The sequence below is a fragment of the Leptodactylus fuscus genome, chromosome 9 (assembly GCF_031893055.1).
Source record: "Leptodactylus fuscus isolate aLepFus1 chromosome 9, aLepFus1.hap2, whole genome shotgun sequence".
Taxonomy (NCBI): domain Eukaryota; kingdom Metazoa; phylum Chordata; class Amphibia; order Anura; family Leptodactylidae; genus Leptodactylus; species Leptodactylus fuscus.
Window position 1 is genome coordinate 762,823 of NC_134273.1, and position 21,487 is coordinate 784,309.

The following is a 21,487-nucleotide window of genomic DNA, read 5'->3' on the forward strand; positions in this document are numbered from 1 at the left end:
GTTATCAGCCATGTCAGGAGAGGAGAGGCCGACTGTAGGACAGAGGAATACAATCTATTACTATCTGTTATCAGCCATGTCAGGAGAGGAGAGGCCGACTGTAGGACAGGGGAATACAATCTATTACTATCTGTTATCAGCCATGTCAGGAGAGGCCGACTGTAGGACAGGAGAATACAATCTATTACTATCTGTTATCTGCCATGTCAGGAGAGGAGAGGCCAACTGTAGGACAGGAGAATACAATCTATTACTATCTGTTATCAGCCATGTCAGGAGAGGCCGACTGTAGGACAGGGGAATACAATCTATTACTATCTGTTATCAGCCAAGTCAGGAGGGGAGAGGCCGACTGTAGGACAGGGGAATACAATCTATTACTTTCTGTTATCAGCCATGTCAGGAGAGGAGAGGCCGACTGTAGGACAGGGGAATACAATCTATTACTATCTGTTATCAGCCAAGTCAGGGGAGGAGAGGCCGACTGTAGGACAGAGGAATACAATCTATTACTATCTGTTATCAGCCAAGTCAGGGGAGGAGAGGCCGACTGTAGGACAGAGGAATACAATCTATTACTATCTGTTATCAGCCATGTCAGGAGAGGAGAGGCCGACTGTAGGACAGGGGAATACAATCTATTACTATCTGTTATCAGCCATGTCAGGAGAGGAGAGGCCGACTGTAGGACAGGGGAATACAATCTATTACTATCTGTTATCAGCCATGTCAGGAGAGGCCGACTGTAGAACAGGGGAATACAATCTATTACTATCTGTTATCAGCCATGTCAGGAGAGGCCGACTGTAGGACAGGGGAATACAATCTATTACTATCTGTTATCAGCCATGTCAGGGGAGGAGAGGCCGACTGTAGGACAGGGGAATACAATCTATTACTATCTGTTATCAGCCAAGTCAGGGGAGGAGAGGCCGACTGTAGGACAGAGGAATACAATCTATTACTATCTGTTATCAGCCATGTCAGGAGGGGAGAGGCCGACTGTAGGACAGGAGAATACAATCTATTACTATCTGTTATCAGCCATGTCAGGAGAGGCCGACTGTAGGACAGGAGAATACAATCTATTACTATCTGTTATCACCCATGTCAGGAGAGGAGAGGCCGACTGTAGGACAGGGGAATACAATCTATTACTATCTGTTATCAGCCATGTCAGGAGGGGAGAGGCCGACTGTAGGACAGGAGAATACAATCTATTACTATCTGTTATCAGCCATGTCAGGAGAGGAGAGGCCGACTGTAGGACAGGGGAATACAATCTATTACTATCTGTTATCAGCCATGTCAGGAGAGGCCGACTGTAGGACTGGGGAATACAATCTATTACTATCTGTTATCAGCCATGTCAAGAGAGGAGAGGCTGACTGTAGGACAGGAGAATACAATCTATTACTATCTGTTATCAGCCATGTCAGGAGAGGAGAGGCCGACTGTAGGACAGGGAATACAATCTATTACTATCTGTTATCAGCCATGTCAGGAGAGGAGAGGCCGACTGTAGGACAGGGGAATACAATCTATTACTATCTGTTATCAGCCATGTCAGGAGAGGCTGACTGTAGGACAGGAGAATACAATCTATTACTATCTGTTATCAGCCATGTCAGGTGAGGAGAGGCCGACTGTAGGACAGGAGAATACAATCTATTACTATCTGTTATCAGCCATGTCAGGAGGGGAGAGGCCGACTGTAGGACAGGGGAATACAATCTATTACTATCTTTTATCAGCCATGTCAGGAGAGGCCGACTGTAGGACAGGGGAATACAATCTATTACTATCTGTTATCAGCCATGTCAGGAGGGGAGAGGCCGACTGTAGGACAGGAGAATACAATCTATTACTATCTGTTATCAGCCATGTCAGGTGAGGAGAGGCCGACTGTAGGACAGGAGAATACAATCTATTACTATCTGTTATCAGCCATGTCAGGAGAGGAGAGGCCGACTGTAGGACAGGGGAATACAATCTATTACTATCTGTTATCAGCCATGTCAGGAGGGGAGAGGCCGACTGTAGGACAGGAGAATACAATCTATTACTATCTCTTATCAGCCATGTCAGGAGAGGAGAGGCCGACTGTAGGACAGGGGAATACAATCTATTACTATCTGTTATCAGCCATGTCAGGAGGGGAGAGGCCGACTGTAGGACAGGAGAATACAATCTATTACTATCTCTTATCAGCCATGTCAGGAGAGGAGAGGCCGACTGTAGGACAGGGGAATACAATCTATTACTATCTGTTATCAGCCATGTCAGGAGAGGCCGACTGTAGGACTGGGGAATACAATCTATTACTATCTGTTATCAGCCATGTCAAAAGAGGAGAGGCTGACTGTAGGACAGGAGAATACAATCTATTACTATCTGTTATCAGCCATGTCAGGAGAGGAGAGGCCGACTGTAGGACAGGGGAATACAATCTATTACTATCTGTTATCAGCCATGTCAGGAGAGGAGAGGCCGACTGTAGGACAGGGGAATACAATCTATTACTATCTGTTATCAGCCATGTCAGGAGAGGAGAGGCCGACTGTAGGACAGGGGAATACAATCTATTACCATCTGTTATCAGCCATGTCAGGAGAGGCTGACTGTAGGACAGGAGAATACAATCTATTACTATCTGTTATCAGCCATGTCAGGTGAGGAGAGGCCGACTGTAGGACAGGAGAATACAATCTATTACTATCTGTTATCAGCCATGTCAGGAGGGGAGAGGCCGACTGTAGGACAAGGGAATACAATCTATTACTATCTGTTATCAGCCATGTCAGGAGAGGAGAGGCCGACTGTAGGACAGGGGAATACAATCTATTACTATCTGTTATCAGCCACGTCAGGAGAGGAGAGGCCGACTGTAGGACAGGAGAATACAATCTATTACTATCTGTTATCAGCCATGTCAGGAGAGGAGAGGCCGACTGTAGGACAGGAGAATACAATCTATTACTATCTGTTATCAGCCATGTCAGGAGAGGAGAGGCCGACTGTAGGACAGGGGAATACAATCTATTACTATCTGTTATCAGCCACGTCAGGAGAGGCCGACTGTAGGACAGGGGAATACAATCTATTACTATCTGTTATCAGCCATGTCAGGAGGGGAGAGGCTGACTGTAGGACAGGAGAATACAATCTATTACTATCTGTTATCAGCCATGTCAGGAGAGGAGAGGCCGACTGTAGGACAGGAGAATACAATCTATTACTATCTGTTATCAGCCATGTCAGGAGAGGAGAGGCCGACTGTAGGACAGGGGAATACAATCTATTACTATCTGTTATCAGCCATGTCAGGAGAGGAGAGGCCGACTGTAGGACAGGAGAATACAATCTATTACTATCTGTTATCAGCCATGTCAGGAGAGGCCGACTGTAGGACAGGAGAATACAATCTATTACTGTTATCAGCCATGTCAGGAGAGGAGAGGCCGACTGTAGGACAGGGGAATACAATCTATTACTATCTGTTATCAGCCATGTCAGGAGGGGAGAGGCCGACTGTAGGACAGGGGAATACAATCTATTACTATCCGTTATCAGCCACGTCAGGAGAGGCCGACTGTAGGAGAGGGGCATACAATCTATTACTATCTGTTATCAGCCATGTCAGGAGAGGAGAGGCCGACTGTAGGACAGGAGAATACAATCTATTACTATCTGTTATCAGCCATGTCAGGAGGGGAGAGGCCGACTGTAGGACAGGGGAATACAATCTATTACTATCTGTTATCAGCCATGTCAGGAGAAGAGAGGCCGACTGTAGGATAGGGGAATACAATCTATTACTATCTGTTATCAGCCATGTCAGGAGAGGAGAGGCCGACTGTAGGACAGAGGAATACAATCTATTACTATCTGTTATCAGCCATGTCAGGAGAGGAGAGGCCGACTGAAGGACAGGGGAATACAATCTATTACTATCTGTTATCAGCCATGTCAGGAGAGGCCGACTGTAGGACAGGGGAATACAATCTATTACTATCTGTTATCAGCCATGTCAGGAGAGGCCGACTGTAGGACAGGAGCATACAATCTATTACTATCTGTTATCAGCCATGTCAGGAGAGGCCGACTGTAGGACAGGGGAATACAATCTATTACTATCTGTTATCAGCCATGTCAGGAGGGGAGAGGCCGACTGTAGGACAGGGGAATACAATCTATTACTATCCATTATCAGCCACGTCAGGAGAGGCCGACTGTAGGAGAGGGGCATACAATCTATTACTATCTGTTATCAGCCATGTCAGGAGAGGAGAGGCCGACTGTAGGACAGGGGAATACAATTTATTACTATCTGTTATCAGCCATGTCAGGAGAGGAGAGGCCGACTGTAGGACAGGAGAATACAATCTATTACTATCTGTTATCAGCCATGTCAGGAGGGGAGAGGCCGACTGTAGGACAGGGGAATACAATCTATTACTATCCATTATCAGCCACGTCAGGAGAGGCCGACTGTAGGAGAGGGGCATACAATCTATTACTATCTGTTATCAGCCATGTCAGGAGAGGAGAGGCCGACTGTAGGACAGGGGAATACAATCTATTACTATCTGTTATCAGCCATGTCAGGAGAGGAGAGGCCGACTGTAGGACAGGAGAATACAATCTATTACTATCTGTTATCAGCCATGTCAGGAGAGGCCGACTGTAGGACAGGGGAATACAATCTATTACTATCTGTTATCAGCCATGTCAGGAGAGGAGAGGCCGACTGTAGGACAGGGGAATACAATCTATTACTATCTGTTATCAGCCATGTCAGGAGAGGCCGACTGTAGGACAGGGGAATACAATCTATTACTATCTGTTATCAGCCATGTCAGGAGGGGAGAGGCCGACTGTAGGACAGGAGAATACAATCTATTACTATCTGTTATCAGCCATGTCAGGAGAGGAGAGGCCGACTGTAGGACAGGAGAATACAATCTATTACTATCTGTTATCAGCCATGTCAGGAGAGGAGAGGCCGACTGTAGGACAGGAGAATACAATCTATTACTATCTGTTATCAGCCATGTCAGGAGAGGAGAGGCCGACTGTAGGACAGGAGAATACAATCTATTACTATCTGTTATCAGCCATGTCAGGAGAGGAGAGGCCGACTGTAGGACAGGGGAATACAATCTATTACCATCTGTTATCAGCCATGTCAGGAGAGGCTGACTGTAGGACAGGAGAATACAATCTATTACTATCTGTTATCAGCCATGTCAGGTGAGGAGAGGCCGACTGTAGGACAGGAGAATACAATTATTACTATCTGTTATCAGCCATGTCAGGAGGGGAGAGGCCGACTGTAGGACAGGGGAATACAATCTATTACTATCTGTTATCAGCCATGTCAGGAGAGGAGAGGCCGACTGTAGGACAGGGGAATACAATCTATTACTATCTGTTATCAGCCACGTCAGGAGAGGAGAGGCCGACTGTAGGACAGGGGAATACAATCTATTACTATCTGTTATCAGCCACGTCAGGAGAGGCCGACTGTAGGACAGGGGAATACAATCTATTACTATCTGTTATCAGCCATGTCAGGAGGGGAGAGGCTGACTGTAGGACAGGAGAATACACTCTATTACTATCTGTTATCAGCCATGTCAGGAGAGGAGAGGCCGACTGTAGGACAGGAGAATACAATCTATTACTATCTGTTATCAGCCATGTCAGGAGAGGAGAGGCCGACTGTAGGACAGGAGAATACAATCTATTACTATCTGTTATCAGCCACGTCAGGAGAGGAGAGGCCGACTGTAGGACAGGAGAATACAATCTATTACTATCTGTTATCAGCCATGTCAGGAGAGGAGAGGCCGACTGTAGGACAGGGGAATACAATCTATTACTATCTGTTATCAGCCATGTCAGGAGAGGAGAGGCCGACTGTAGGACAGGAGAATACAATCTATTACTATCTGTTATCAGCCATGTCAGGAGAGGCCGACTGTAGGACAGGAGAATACAATCTATTACTGTTATCAGCCATGTCAGGAGAGGAGAGGCCGACTGTAGGACAGGGGAATACAATCTATTACTATCTGTTATCAGCCATGTCAGGAGGGGAGAGGCCGACTGTAGGACAGGGGAATACAATCTATTACTATCCGTTATCAGCCACGTCAGGAGAGGCCGACTGTAGGAGAGGGGCATACAATCTATTACTATCTGTTATCAGCCATGTCAGGAGAGGAGAGGCCGACTGTAGTACAGGAGAATACAATCTATTACTATCTGTTATCAGCCATGTCAGGAGGGGAGAGGCCGACTGTAGTACAGGGGAATACAATCTATTACTATCTGTTATCAGCCATGTCAGGAGAAGAGAGGCCGACTGTAGGATAGGGGAATACAATCTATTACTATCTGTTATCAGCCATGTCAGGAGAGGAGAGGCCGACTGTAGGACAGAGGAATACAATCTATTACTATCTGTTATCAGCCATGTCAGGAGAGGAGAGGCCGACTGTAGGACAGGGGAATACAATCTATTACTATCTGTTATCAGCCATGTCAGGAGAGGCCGACTGTAGGACAGGGGAATACAATCTATTACTATCTGTTATCAGCCATGTCAGGAGAGGCCGACTGTAGGACAGGAGAATACAATCTATTACTATCTGTTATCAGCCATGTCAGGAGAGGCCGACTGTAGGACAGGGGAATACAATCTATTACTATCTGTTATCAGCCATGTCAGGAGGGGAGAGGCCGACTGTAGGACAGGGGAATACAATCTATTACTATCTGTTATCAGCCATGTCAGGAGAGGAGAGGCCGACTGTAGGACAGGGGAATACAATCTATTACTATCTGTTATCAGCCATGTCAGGAGAGGCCGACTGTAGGACAGGGGAATACAATCTATTACTATCCATTATCTGCCACGTCAGGAGAGGCCGACTGTAAGACAGGAGAATACAATCTATTACTATCTGTTATCAGCCATGTCAGGAGAGGAGAGGCCGACTGTAGGACAGGAGAATACAATCTATTACTATCTGTTATCAGCCATGTCAGGAGAGGCCGACTGTAGGACAGGGGAATACAATCTATTACTATCTGTTATCAGCCATGTCAGGAGAGGAGAGGCCGACTGTAGGACAGGGGAATACAATCTATTACTGTCTGTTATCAGCCATGTCAGGAGAGGCCGACTGTAGGACAGGGGAATACAATCTATTACTATCTGTTATCAGCCATGTCAGGAGGGGAGAGGCCGACTGTAGGACAGGAGAATACAATCTATTACTATCTGTTATCAGCCATGTCAGGAGAGGAGAGGCCGACTGTAGGACAGGAGAATACAATCTATTACTATCTGTTATCAGCCATGTCAGGAGAGGAGAGGCCGACTGTAGGACAGGGGAATACAATCTATTACTATCTGGTATCAGCCATGTCAGGAGAGGAGAGGCCGACTGTAGGACAGGGGAATACAATCTATTACTATCTGTTATCAGCCATGTCAGGAGAGGCCGACTGTATGACAGGAGAATACAATCTATTACTATCTGTTATCAGCCATGTCAGGAGAGGCCGACTGTAGGACAGGGGAATACAATCTATTACTATCTGTTATCAGCCATGTCAGGTGAGGAGAGGCCGACTGTAGGACAGGGGAATACAATCTATTACTATCTGTTATCAGCCATGTCAGGAGAGGCCGACTGTAGGACAGGGGAATACAATCTATTACTATCTGTTATCAGCCATTGCAGGAGAGGAGAGGCCGACTGTAGGACAGGAGAATACAATCTATTACTATCTGTTATCAGCCATGTCAGGAGGGGAGAGGCCGACTGTAGGACAGGGGAATACAATCTATTACTATCCATTATCAGCCATGTCAGGAGAGGCCGACTGTAGGACAGGAGAATACAATCTATTACTATCTGTTATCAGCCAAGTCAGGAGGGGAGAGGCCGACTGTAGGACAGGGGAATACAATCTATTACTATCTGTTATCAGCCATGTCAGGAGAGGCCGACTGTAGGACAGGAGAATACAATCTATTACTATCTGTTATCAGCCATGTCAGGAGAGGCCGACTGTAGGACAGGGGAATACAATCTATTACTATCTGTTATCAGCCATGTCAGGAGGGGAGAGGCCGACTGTAGGACAGGAGAATACAATCTATTACTATCTGTTATCAGCCATGTCAGGAGAGGAGAGGCTGACTGTAGGACAGGAGAATACAATCTATTACTATCTGTTATCAGCCATGTCAGGAGAGGAGAGGCCGACTGTAGGACAGGGGAATACAATCTATTACTATCTGGTATCAGCCATGTCAGGAGAGGAGAGGCCGACTGTAGGACAGGGGAATACAATCTATTACTATCTGTTATCAGCCATGTCAGGAGAGGCCGACTGTATGACAGGAGAATACAATCTATTACTATCTGTTATCAGCCATGTCAGGAGAGGCCGACTGTAGGACAGGGGAATACAATCTATTACTATCTGTTATCACCCATGTCAGGAGGGGAGAGGCCGACTGTAGGACAGGGGAATACAATCTATTACTATCTGTTATCAGCCATGTCAGGTGAGGAGAGGCCGACTGTAGGACAGGGGAATACAATCTATTACTATCTGTTATCAGCCATGTCAGGAGAGGCCGACTGTAGGACAGGGGAATACAATCTATTACTATCTGTTATCAGCCATTGCAGGAGAGGAGAGGCCGACTGTAGGACAGGAGAATACAATCTATTACTATCTGTTATCAGCCATGTCAGGAGGGGAGAGGCCGACTGTAGGACAGGGGAATACAATCTATTACTATCCATTATCAGCCATGTCAGGAGAGGCCGACTGTAGGACAGGAGAATACAATCTATTACTATCTGTTATCAGCCAAGTCAGGAGGGGAGAGGCCGACTGTAGGACAGGGGAATACAATCTATTACTATCTGTTATCAGCCATGTCAGGAGAGGCCGACTGTAGGACAGGAGAATACAATCTATTACTATCTGTTATCAGCCATGTCAGGAGAGGCCGACTGTAGGACAGGGGAATACAATCTATTACTATCTGTTATCAGCCATGTCAGGTGAGGAGAGGCCGACTGTAGGACAGGGGAATACAATCTATTACTATCTGTTATCAGCCATGTCAGGAGAGGCCGACTGTAGGACAGGGGAATACAATCTATTACTATCTGTTATCAGCCATGTCAGGAGAGGAGAGGCCGACTGTAGGACAGGAGAATACAATCTATTACTATCTGTTATCAGCCAAGTCAGGAGGGGAGAGGCCGACTGTAGGACAGGGGAATACAATCTATTACTATCTGTTATCAGCCATGTCAGGAGAGGAGAGGCGAGGCCGACTGTTGGACAGGGGAATACAATCTATTACTATCTGTTATCAGCCATGTCAGGAGAGGAGAGGCCGACTGTAGGACAGGGGAATACAATCTATTACTATCTGTTATCAGCCAAGTCAGGAGGGGAGAGGCCGACTGTAGGACAGGGGAATACAATCTATTACTATCTGTTATCAGCCATGTCAGGAGAGGAGAGGCGAGGCCGACTGTAGGACAGGGGAATACAATCTATTACTATCTGTTATCAGCGATGTCAGGAGAGGCCGACTGTAGGACAGGGGAATACAATCTATTACTATCTGTTATCAGCCATGTCAGGAGAGGAGAGGCCGACTGTAGGACAGGGGAATACAATCTATTACTATCTGTTATCAGCCACGTCAGGAGAGGAGAGGCCGACTGTAGGACAGGGGAATACAATCTATTACTATCTGTTATCAGCCACGTCAGGAGAGGAGAGGCCGACTGTAGGACAGGGGAATACAATCTATTACTATCTGTTATCAGCCATGTCAGGAGAAGAGAGGCCGACTGTAGGATAGGGGAATACAATCTATTACTATCTGTTATCAGCCATGTCAGGAGAGGAGAGGCCGACTGTAGGACAGGGGAATACAATCTATTACTATCTGTTATCAGCCATGTCAGGAGAAGAGAGGCCGACTGTAGGACAGGGGAATACAATCTATTACTATCTGTTATCAGCCACGTCAGGAGGGGAGAGGCCGACTGTAGGACAGGGGAATACAATCTATTACTATCTGTTATCAGCCATGTCAGGAGAGGAGAGGCCGACTGTAGGACAGGGGAATACAATCTATTACTATCTGTTATCAGCCATGTCAGGAGAAGAGAGGCCGACTGTAGGATAGGGGAATACAATCTATTACTATCTGTTATCAGCCATGTCAGGAGAGGAGAGGCCGACTGTAGGACAGGGGAATACAATCTATTACTATCTGTTATCAGCCATGTCAGGAGAAGAGAGGCCGACTGTAGGACAGGGGAATACAATCTATTACTATCTGTTATCAGCCATGTCAGGAGAGGAGAGGCCGACTGTAGGACAGGAGAATACAATCTATTACTATCTGTTATCAGCCACGTCAGGAGAGGAGAGGCCGACTGTAGGACAGGAGAATACAATCTATTACTATCTGTTATCAGCCATGTCAGGAGAGGAGAGGCCGACTGTAGGACAGGAGAATACAATCTATTACTATCTGTTATATGAAGTTCAAAATACGATAACAGAGACCCTTAACTGCGGAACATCTGAAGATGTGCATGAAGCAAGAATGGGAAAGAATTCACCTACAAAGCTGCAGCAATGCATGTCCTCAGTGAGTTTTGTGGTAAGTAAAAGAATTGGAGTCCAGCAGCGGAGAGCAGAAGCCGGGCACAGATTTATGGAACTTTTTACATCAAATTCACAATGATGGAATATCTGGAAAAAAAAACAAACAAAAAAAAAACAATGAAGTTTTTGGTATGAAGGTGAAGTCTTTTGTCTTTATTGTGGATTCTAAACAGTTCATCACATTCTGTTCTTGTTTATGTTTTACAATTGGATTAGACCTGGGGTTATATGTCAGGTATGGAGTTAGGTGAGTGGCTCTATAATACTGGAGACTGTCCAGGGTTATAGTAATGGAGCTCAGATCCTGAAATTAGGAGCGGTGTGATGTGCAGAATGTATGAGCGACCATTAGAGCAGTCCGGGGCTGAGGAACAGCACAGATGAGGCATGAACGTCCGGAACAAAGGATTGCAGTATATAGAACCAAACTGAAGGGGGCAGAGTAGTGGGAGCCACATAATACCGCCGTACAGTGCTCAGATAATACCACTATATAGTAATGACATAATACTACTAGAGATGAGCGAACAGTGAAATATTCGTTATTCGTTTCGAGTAGCCCCTCAATAATCAACTATTCGAACGAATCTGGAACCCCATTATAGTCTATGGGAGAAAATGCTTCGTTTCAGGGGATCCCACCATTCACCTCAGGAGAGTCACCAAGTCCACTATGACACCCCAGGAAATGATGCCAACACCTCTGCAATGTAACTGGGACAGCAGGGGGCGCATGTCTGGGGGCATCTAACAAGCCCAAGTTACTCTATCATGTCGGCATCCCTGGCAGCTTGTGATATGCAGGAGCTGACTTTTTCCCATAGGAATGCATTGACCAGCGTTGATTGGACGAATCTCAGATGTAGCAGAGCTGTGTTAACTCTGCTATACCTGACATCGGACCACAATGGAGACTGCTGTGGACTGATCTTAGACTCCGCCTCCTCCGGCAGAACCAGCTGTACCCTGTATGACATTCGGCCAATCAACGCTGGTCAATGCATTCCTATGGGAAAAAGTCAACTCGCACATATCACAAGCTGCCAGGGATCCCGACCAGATAGAGCCCCAAAGAGCTGTGTGAGTGACATCCCCCCTAAATAAAGGTAACCCCTAGCTCACCCTCCTGTACATCTGTCCCTGTCTCACAGTCACATATGGACCCGGATAGTAAATCCACTGTACTATCCACAATACTTTTTCCGATTTTTTTTCACTGCCTCCGTTGTCATAGTTCCTGTCCCACCTCACCTGCACAGCTATTGGTGCAAAAAAAGCGCCAGGGGAGGTGGGAGGGGGCACAAATTTTTAGTGTGTTTGCCGCGTGGTATTCCATTGGAATATAATATCTCGAACAGCCTGATATTCGATCAAATACCAATTTGATCGAACCCCGTTTGCTCATCTCTAAATACTACCATACAGTGCTCAGATTATACCACCATACAGTGCTCAGATAATACCGCCATACAGTGCTCAGATAATACCGCCATACAGTGCTCAGATAATACCATCATACAGTGCTCGGATAATACCATCATACAGTGCTCAGATAATACCGCCATACAGTGCTCAGATAATACCACCATACAGTGCTCAGATAATACCGCCATACAGTGCTCAGATAATACTACCATACAGTGCTCAGATAATACCGCCATACAGTGCTCACATAATACCGCCATACAGTGCTCAGATAATACCACCATACAGTGCTCAGATAATACCGCCATACAGTGCTCAGATAATACCGCCATACAGTGCTCAGATAATACCATCATACAGTGCTCGGATAATACCATCATACAGTGCTCAGATAATACCGCCATACAGTGCTCAGATAATACCATCATACAGTGCTCAGATAATACCGCCATACAGTGCTCAGATAATACCGCCATACAGTGCTCAGATAATACCGCCATACAGTGCTCAGATAATACCGCCATACAGTGCTCAGATAATACCACCATACAGTGCTCAGATAATACCGCCATACAGTGCTCACATAATACTACCATACAGTGCTCAGATAATACCATCATACAGTGCTCAGATAATACCGCCATACAGTGCTCACATAATACTACCATACAGTGTTCACATAATACCGCCATACAGTGCTCAGATAATACCACCATACAGTGCTCAGATAATTTCGCCATACAGTGCTCAGATAATACCACCATACAGTGCTCAGATAATACCGCCATACAGTGCTCACATAATACTACCATACAGTGCTCAGATAATACCATCATACAGTGCTCAGATAATACCGCCATACAGTGCAAACATAATACTACCATACAGTGTTCACATAATACCGCCATACAGTGCTCAGATAATTTCGCCATACAGTGCTCAGATAATACCGCCATACAGTGCTCAGATAATACCACCATACAGTGCTCAGATAATGCTGCCATACAGTGCTCAGATTATACCGCCATACAGTGCTCAGATAATACCATCATACAGAGGTCAGATAATACCGCCATACAGTGCTCACATAATACCGCCATACTGTGCTCACATAATACCGCCATACTGTGCTCACATAATACCACCATACAGTGCTCACATAATACTACCATACAGTGCTCAGATAATACCATCATACAGTGCTCACATAATACCGCCATACAGTGCTCAGATAATACCACCATACAGTGCTCAGATAATACCGCCATACAGTGCTCAGATAATACCACCATACAGTGCTCAGATAATACCACCATACAGTGCTCAGATAATACCACCATACAGTGCTCACATAATACTACCATACAGTGCTCAGATAATACCATCATACAGTGCTCGGATAATACCATCATACAGTGCTCAGATAATACCATCATACAGTGCTCACATAATACCGCCATACAGTGCTCAGATAATACCACCATACAGTGCTCAGATAATACCGCCATACAATGCAAACATAATACCACCATACAGTGCTCAGATAATACCACCATACAGTGCTCAGATAATACCATCATACAGTGCTCGGATAATACCATCATACAGTGCTCAGATAATACCGCCATACAGTGCAAACATAATACTACCATACAGTGTTCACATAATACCGCCATACAGTGCTCAGATAATACCGCCATACAGTGCTCAGATAATACCGCCATACAGTGCTCAGATAATACCGCCATACAGTGCTCAGATAATACCACCATACAGTGCTCAGATAATACCACCATACAGTGCTCACATAATACTACCATACAGTGCTCAGATAATACCATCATACAGTGCTCGGATAATACCATCATACAGTGCTCAGATAATACCATCATACAGTGCTCACATAATACCGCCATACAGTGCTCAGATAATACCACCATACAGTGCTCAGATAATACCGCCATACAATGCAAACATAATACCACCATACAGTGCTCAGATAATACCACCATACAGTGCTCAGATAATACCATCATACAGTGCTCGGATAATACCATCATACAGTGCTCAGATAATACCGCCATACAGTGCAAACATAATACTACCATACAGTGTTCACATAATACCGCCATACAGTGCTCAGATAATACCACCATACAGTGCTCAGATAATTTCGCCATACAGTGCTCAGATAATACCACCATACAGTGCTCACATAATACTACCATACAGTGCTCAGATAATACCATCATACAGTGCTCGGATAATACCATCATACAGTGCTCAGATAATACCATCATACAGTGCTCACATAATACCGCCATACAGTGCTCAGATAATACCACCATACAGTGCTCAGATAATACCGCCATACAATGCAAACATAATACCACCATACAGTGCTCAGATAATACCACCATACAGTGCTCAGATAATACCATCATACAGTGCTCGGATAATACCATCATACAGTGCTCAGATAATACCGCCATACAGTGCAAACATAATACTACCATACAGTGTTCACATAATACCGCCATACAGTGCTCAGATAATACCACCATACAGTGCTCAGATAATACCGCCATACAGTGCTCAGATAATACCATCATACAGTGCTCGGATAATACCATCATACAGTGCTCAGATAATACCATCATACAGTGCTCAGATTATACCGCCATACAGTGCTCAGATAATACCGCCATACAGTGCTCAGATAATACCGCCATACAGTGCTCACATAATACCGCCATACAGTGCTCAGATAATACTGCCATACAGTGCTCAGATAATACCGCCATACAGTGCTCAGATAATACCATCATACAGTGCTCGGATAATACCATCATACAGTGCTCAGATAATACCGCCATACAGTGCTCAGATAATACCACCATACAGTGCTCAGATAATACCGCCATACAGTGCTCAGATAATACTACCATACAGTGCTCAGATAATACCGCCATACAGTGCTCACATAATACCGCCATACAGTGCTCAGATAATACCACCATACAGTGCTCAGATAATACCGCCATACAGTGCTCAGATAATACCGCCATACAGTGCTCAGATAATACCATCATACAGTGCTCGGATAATACCATCATACAGTGCTCAGATAATACCGCCATACAGTGCTCAGATAATACCATCATACAGTGCTCAGATAATACCGCCATACAGTGCTCAGATAATACCGCCATACAGTGCTCAGATAATACCGCCATACAGTGCTCAGATAATACCGCCATACAGTGCTCAGATAATACCACCATACAGTGCTCAGATAATACCGCCATACAGTGCTCACATAATACTACCATACAGTGCTCAGATAATACCATCATACAGTGCTCAGATAATACCGCCATACAGTGCTCACATAATACTACCATACAGTGCTCAGATAATACCATCATACAGTGCTCAGATAATACCGCCATACAGTGCAAACATAATACTACCATACAGTGTTCACATAATACCGCCATACAGTGCTCAGATAATTTCGCCATACAGTGCTCAGATAATACCGCCATACAGTGCTCAGATAATACCGCCATACAGTGCTCAGATAATACCACCATACAGTGCTCAGATAATTTCGCCATACAGTGCTCAGATAATACCGCCATACAGTGCTCAGATAATACCACCATACAGTGCTCAGATAATACTGCCATACAGTGCTCAGATTATACCGCCATACAGTGCTCAGATAATACCATCATACAGAGGTCAGATAATACCGCCATACAGTGCTCAGATAATACCGCCATACAGTGCTCAGATAATACCATCATACAGAGGTCAGATAATACCGCCATACAGTGCTCAGATTATACCGCCATACAGTGCTCAGATAATACCATCATACAGTGTTCACATAATACCGCCATACAGTGCTCACATAATACCGCCATACTGTGCTCACATAATACCACCATACAGTGCTCACATAATACCGCCATACAGTGCTCAGATAATACCACCATACAGTGCTCAGATAATACCACCATACAGTGCTCAGATAATACCGCCATACAGTGCTCAGATAATACCGCCATACAGTGCTCAGATAATACCGCCATACAGTGCTCAGATAATACCACCATACAGTGCTCAGATAATACCGCCATACAGTGCTCAGATAATACCACCATACAGTGCTCAGATAATACCGCCATACAGTGCTCAGATAATACCGCCATACAGTGCTCAGATAATACCGCCATACAGTGCTCAGATAATACCATCATACAGTGCTCAGATTATACCGCCATACAGTGCTCAGATAATACCGCCATACAGTGCTCAGATAATAACCTTTTGTCTTGTACAGACGGCCCTAGCACATGACGCGGGGGTGGCTTTCAGGGGTCACCTCACTCCACTCACCAAGTCTTGCACTCACCCTTCACTCAGACTGCAAATTGGGCGTAAATTCCACCCCAAATACCCTCTGCCACCACTCACTCATATACTGCCGTCTCTCCAACAGTCAGGCACAAAGGTAATGGGTGCACAGAGCAACACAAAGGACTGGGAAGCTTGAAAAACTCAGTGGTTAGCACTGCAGCGCTGGAGTCCTGGAGTTCAAATCCCACCAAGGGCAAAAAACCATCTGCAAGGAGTTTGTATGTTCTCCCCGTGTTTGCATGGATTTCCATCCCATATTTGAAAAAACATACTGATAGGGAAAATGTACATCTACATTTAAAAAAAACCCCCCAAAACTTCAGAACCGGCGGGGGGAGGAGAATCGGCATTTGTGCGATTTTGTTACGGGCGCAGTCTTTATGGCGTTCACTGTGCCGCTATGATGACACATCACCCGTATTCTGTGGGTTGGTACAATTCCGGAGATTCCTAATCTATATGGCTTTTTATAGGTACATACCTGGGACCCTGTAGGATTTCTCAGGGCTGCGTGTCGGCCGGACGTTTTATGGGATGTGATAACGGGTTTAGCAGATCCGGGACTCACTGTATGGGACATATATTTTATATATTGTAGAGCCGGTGTATACAGACACCGGGATATCTAGAAGGGATGGAAGGGTTAATTTATAAATGATAATATAAATATAATGGTAATATATACTGGGGGGTGATATACAGTATACTGGGGGGTGATGGTATATACTGGGGGGGGGGTGATGGTATATACTGGGGATGATGGTATATACTGGGGATGATGGTATATACTGGGGATGATGGTATATACTGGGGGGTGATGGTATATACTGGGGGGGGTGATGGTATATACTGGGGGTGATGGTATATACTGGGGGTGATGGTATATATTGGGGGTGATGGTATATACTGGGGGTGATGGTATATACTGGGGGGGTGATGGTATATATTGGGGGTGATGGTATATACTGGGGGTGATGGTATATACTGGGGGGTGATGGTATATACTGGGGGTGATGGTATATACTGGGGGTGATGGTATATATTGGGGGTGATGGTATATACTGGGGGGTGATGGTATATACTGGGGGTGATGGTATATATTGGGGGTGATGGTATATACTGGGGGTGATGGTATATACTGGGGGTGATGGTATATACTGGGGGGGTGATGGTATATATTGGGGGTGATGGTATATACTGGGGGGGTGATGGTATATACTGGGGGGGTGATGGTATATACTGGGGGGGTGATGGTATATACTGGGGGGGTGATGGTATATACTGGGGGGTGATGGTATATAGTGGGTGATGGTATATACTGGGGGGGTGATGGTATATACTTGGGGGTGATGGTATATACTGGGGGTGATGGTATATACTGGGGGTGATGGTATATATTGGGGGTGATGGTATATACTGGGGATGATGGTATATACTGGGGGGGTTATGGTGATGGTATATACTGGGGGTGATGGTATATAGTGGGTGATGGTATATATTGGGGGTGATGGTATATACTGGGGGTGATGGTATATACTGGGGGTGATGGTATATACTGGGGGTGATGGTATATACTGGGGGGGTGATGGTATATATTGGGGGTGATGGTATATACTGGGGGTGATGGTATATACTGGGTGATGGTATATATTGGGGGTGATGGTATATACTGGGGGGTAATGGTATATATTGGGGGTGATGGTATATACTGGGGATGATGGTATATACTGGGGGTGATGGTATATACTGGGGGTGATGGTATATATTGGGGGTGATGGTATATACTGGGGGGGTGATGGTATATACTGGGGGGGTGATGGTATATACTGGGGGTGATGGTATATATTGGGGGTGATGGTATATACTGGGGGTGATGGTATATACTGGGGGTGATGGTATATACTGGGGGTGATGGTATATACTGGGAGTGATGGTATATATTGGGGTGATGGTATATACTGGGGATGATGGTATATACTGGGGGTGATGGCATATATTGGGGGTGATGGTATATACTGGGTGATGGTATATATTGGGGGTGATGGTATATACTGGGGGTGATGGTATATACTGGGGGTGATGGTATATACTGGGTGATGGTATATATTGGGGGTGATGGTATATACTGGGGGGTAATGGTATATATTGGGGGTGATGGTATATACTGGGGATGATGGTATATACTGGGGGTGATGGTATATACTGGGGGTGATGGTATATATTGGGGGTGATGGTATATATTGGGGGTGATGGTATATACTGGGGGTGATGGTATATATTGGGGTGATGGTATATACTGGGGGTGATGGTATATATTGGGGGTGATGGTATATATTGGGGGTGATGGTATATACTGGGGGTGATGGTATATATTGGGGGTGATGGTATATACTGGGGGTGATGGTATATACTGGGAGTGATGGTATATATTGGGGTGATGGTATATATTGGGGGTGATGGTATATACTGGGGATGATGGTATATACTGGGGGTGATGGTATATACTGGGAGTGATGGTATATATTGGGGTGATGGTATATACTGGGGGTGATGGTATATACTGGGGGTGATGGTATATATTGGGGGTGATGGTATATACTGGGGATGATGGTATATACTGGGGGGGTTATGGTGATGGTATATACTGGGGGTGATGGTATAAACTAGGGGTGATGGTATATACTGGGTGATGGTATATACTGGGGGTGATGGTATATATTGGGGGTTATGGTATATACTGGGGGTGATGGTATATACTGGGGGTGATGGTATATACTGGGGGTGATGGTATATACTGGGAGTGATGGTATATATTGGGGTGATGGTATATACTGGGGATGATGGTATATACTGGGGGTGATGGTATATATTGGGGGTGATGGTATATACTGGGGGGGTGATGGTATATACTGGGGGTGATGGTATATACTGGGGGTGATGGTATATATTGGGGGTGATGGTATATACTGGGGGTGATGGTATATACTGGGGGTGATGGTATATACTGGGGGGGTGATGGTATATACTGGGGGGGTGATGGTATATACTGGGGGTGATGGTATATACTGGGGGGGTGATGGTATATACTGGGGGGGTGATGGTATATACTGGGGGGGTGATGGTATATACTGGGGGTGATGGTATATACTGGGGGTGATGGTATATATTGGGGGTGATGGTATATACTGGGGGTGATGGTATATACTGGGGGTGATGGTATATAATGGGTGATGGTATATACTGGGGGTGATGGTATATACTGGGGGTGATGGTATATATTGGGGGTGATGGTATATACTGGGGATGATGGTATATACTGGGGGGGTTATGGTGATGGTATATACTGGGGGTGATGGTATAAACTAGGGGTGATGGTATATACTGGGTGATGGTATATACTGGGGGTGATGGTATATATTGGGGGTGATGGTATATACTGGGGGTGATGGTATATACTGGGGGTGATGGTATATATTGGGGGTGATGGTATATACTGGGGATGATGGTATATACTGGGGGGGTTATGGTGATGGTATATACTGGGGGTGATGGTATATAGTGGGTGATGGTATATACTGGGGGTGATGGTATATACTAGGGGTGATGGTATATACTGGGTGATGGTATATACTGGGAGTGATGGTATATATTGGGGTGATGGTATATACTGGGGGGTAATGGTATATATTGGGGGTGATGGTATATACTGGGGGTGATGGTATATACTGGGGGTGATGGTATATACTGGGGGGGTGATGGTATATATTGGGGGTGATGGTATATACTGGGGGGTAATGGTATATACTGGGGGTGATGGTATATACTGGGGGGGTGATGGTATATACTGGGGGTGATGGTATATACTGGGGGTGATTGTATATATTGGGGGTGATGGTATATACTGGGGGTGATGGTATATACTGGGGGGGTGATGGTATATACTGGGGGTGATGGTATATATTGGGGGTGATGGTATATACTGGGGGGGTGATGGTATATACTTGGGGGTGATGGTATATACTGGGGGTGATGGTATATACTGGGGGTGATGGTATATATTGGGGGTGATGGTATATACTGGGGATGATGGTATATACTGGGGGGTTATGGTGATGGTATATACTGGGGGTGATGGTATAAACTAGGGGTGATGGTATATACTGGGTGATGGTATATACTGGGGGTGATGGTATATATTGGGGGTGATGGTATATACTGGGGGTGATGGTATATATTGGGGGTGATGGTATATACTGGGGATGATGGTATATACTGGGGGGGTTATGGTGATGGTATATACTGGGGGTGATGGTATATAGTGGGTGATGGTATATATTGGGGGTGATGGTATATACTGGGGGGTGATGGTATATACTGGGGGTGATGGTATATACTGGGGGTGATGGTATATACTGGGGGTGATGGTATATACTGGGTGATGGTATATATTGGGGGTGATGGTATATACTGGGGGTGTTGGTATATACTGGGGGTGATGGTATATACTGGGTGATGGTATATATTGGGGGTGATGGTATATACTGGGGGGTAATGGTATATATTGGGGGTGATGGTATATACTGGGGATGATGGTATATACTGGGGGTGATGGTATATACTGGGGGTGATGGTATATATTGGGGGTGATGGTATATATTGGGGTGATGGTATATACTGGGGGTGATGGTATATATTGGGGGTGATGGTATATACTGGGGGTGATGGTATATACTGGGAGTGATGGTATATATTGGGGTGATGGTATATATTGGGGGTGATGGTATATACTGGGGATGATGGTATATACTGGGGGTGATGGTATATACTGGGAGTGATGGTATATATTGGGGTGATGGTATATACTGGGGGTGATGGTATATACTGGGGGTGATGGTATATA